Raw genomic sequence first — 2,500 nt, 5'->3', positions numbered from 1 at the left:
CAAGTCGGGTGCCGGTCAAAATTTACTTTACAATTGAAAAGAGAAGGAGAAGCACATACGTACATATATACACACATACATACGTGCATAATAATAACAATAATAATAATAATAATAATAATAATAATAATAATAATAATAATAATAATAATAATGATAATAATAATAATTATAATTTTAGGGACAAAATCCAAAATTACAGGTAAAAACTCAATTGGTTCTTTTCCCTAAAACTATATATATAAATATATATATATATATATATATATATATATATATATATATATATATATATATATATATATATATATATACATACATACATGCAGGCATATATACATGTATTCGTACATACATGCATGCATACTTACATCAATGCATGCATACATACATACATACATACATACATACATACATACATACATACACTCTTTGTCTGATAACTTTAAATACATACCCAAAGAAGTCGCACGGCTCTACCGCAACATATCATCAGATGAAAGGATGAACCTATATGAGCAGAAGATTATGCATGGATATGTTAGTAGAAAGCTCCGAGGTGATGGTAATATTGATCATCAAAGCAGTCTATCATGGACCAATAACCGGATTACTACCTCCTACTTTGAAGGGTATGCGTTTGCAATCCAGGAACAAGAAATATCAACTAAATACCTGATGCACAAAAGGGATAGAGATGCAGGAAAAAGTAGTGAAATGTGACAATCGATGCCGACTTTGTGGAGTTAACACTGAAGATATCACCCACATCATAAGCAGTTGTCCGAAAATTTCATCACGATATTATCTACCGATGAGATATGATGTTGTAGCTAGGACACTGTATAATGAAATTCGTCGGAAGGATTACCCCAGAGGACAAAGAAATAAGAACCCACAGTATGGTAGAAGTCATAATAAAAAGGAGCACTGGTGGAATGTCCCAATAAAATGTAAGCACAATAGACCTGATTGATGATATGGGATTGAGAAGAGAGACTGTACAGTTGTGGAAATTAGCTGCCTAGTGGATGTTAACATAAAGTTGAAGATCGGTGAAAAAGAGAATATTTACGCAGAACTATTGAGAAATTTACAGCTTACTCTATTCAGATTTCAAGTTCAGGTTTATACCTGTAATTATTGGTGCCCTGCCTAAATAAGACCAAGATTGAACATATCAAACCACATTATGGCCAAATGTGGGAGAATGTGTTCCAGGTATTATGTTTCCATGGGGCATAATGTGGTGACGAGAACGGTCTGGAACAAGATAACACAAATGAGAATACCTACAAACGAAGTTGATCATATTCAAAAGAATACTGATGGAACTTGTAAATTAAAACAGTCAAAAGAGTTAAAGCATAACCGGCCAGACATTGTTGTTGAGGACTGCAATGAAAATATATGTTCTGTTGTGGAAAACAGCTGCCCACCGGTCACCAATGTGGTTTGAAAAATACGAGACAAAGTGAACATCCATGGAATGTTGATAAGAAATTTGTAAATCCTTAATTCATACACTACAAACTGTCACTATGATGTTGTAGCTAGACACTCTATAATGACATCTGTCCAATGGATAACCCCGAAAACAAAGAAATAAGAACTCACCTGTACAACTTACCGGAAGTTTATCATTTAAACATATATGAGCATGTCTAGACATGCAATTATATGCATGAGAGTACATACATGATAAAAAGGAGTACTGGTGGAATGTCCCAGTGAAAACCTCAATAAAATGTGAACACAACAGATCTGATATAATGATTTGGGTTAGAGAGGAGAAACTGTGTCGTGGAAATCATCTGCCCAGCGGATGTTAATATAAAGCTAATGATCAGCAAAAAAGCGAATACCTACGCTGAACTATTGAGAAATCTGCAGTAATTCTAACCAGATTACAAGCTCAGGTTTATACCTGTAATTATTGGGACACTGGGATATGTAACACGCTGCCTAAATACCCATCTTGAGAAATTAGGCTTCTCAAAACCAGAAAGGAGAAAGCTGATTCGAAGACTACTGATTCAAGCCATCTCTGGAATTGTAAAAACCTGTACAACTTACCGGAAGTTTATCATTTAAACATATATGAGCATGTCTAGACATGCAATTATATGCATGAGAGTACATACATAAAGCAGAAAATACAAATCTGAACGCATACATACATACATACATACAAACATACATACATACAAACATACGTACATACAAACATACATACATACATATGTGTACCTGTGTGTACGTATTTGTTACATATATTATACATAATTCCATCTACAGAAATATAGATGGACTCATGGGCATGTACATATATATACATATATATGTGTGTGTATGCATGTATATGTATATATGTATATATATCTGTATGTATATTTATATGCATATATATATGTATATATATAGGTATATATATATATACATAAATGTAAGTATCTCTCTCACACGTGCTCTTAAAGAAGAAATTGTTATATATATAAAT

General features: G+C 32.9%; 2 long non-coding RNA genes across 44 annotated transcripts in view; one reads left to right on the top strand and one right to left on the bottom strand.

Moving 5' to 3' along the window:
* The window catches only part of LOC106871257 (uncharacterized), a 434,384-nt gene that overhangs the window by 260,922 nt on the left and 170,962 nt on the right, over positions 1–2,500 (bottom strand). For 8 of the 43 annotated variants that reach the window (XR_016237577.1, XR_016237575.1, XR_016237593.1 and 5 more), the window contains one exon: positions 458–510. The exons of the other annotated variants lie outside the window; for them this stretch is intronic. This is a non-coding gene — a long non-coding RNA (uncharacterized LOC106871257). The remainder of the gene's footprint in view (positions 1–457; positions 511–2,500) is intronic. 43 annotated transcript variants of the gene reach the window in all.
* LOC149131617 (uncharacterized) overlaps positions 1–2,500 on the top strand; it is a 75,607-nt gene that overhangs the window by 26,166 nt on the left and 46,941 nt on the right. The gene's annotated exons all lie outside the window — the stretch shown is intronic.

This window comes from Octopus bimaculoides, chromosome 20 (assembly GCF_046866305.1).
Source record: "Octopus bimaculoides isolate indiv1 chromosome 20, ASM4686630v1, whole genome shotgun sequence".
NCBI lineage: Eukaryota > Metazoa > Mollusca > Cephalopoda > Octopoda > Octopodidae > Octopus > Octopus bimaculoides.
The sequence above is the reverse complement of the archived record's forward strand: the minus strand, read 5'-3'. Positions and strand labels throughout refer to the sequence as shown.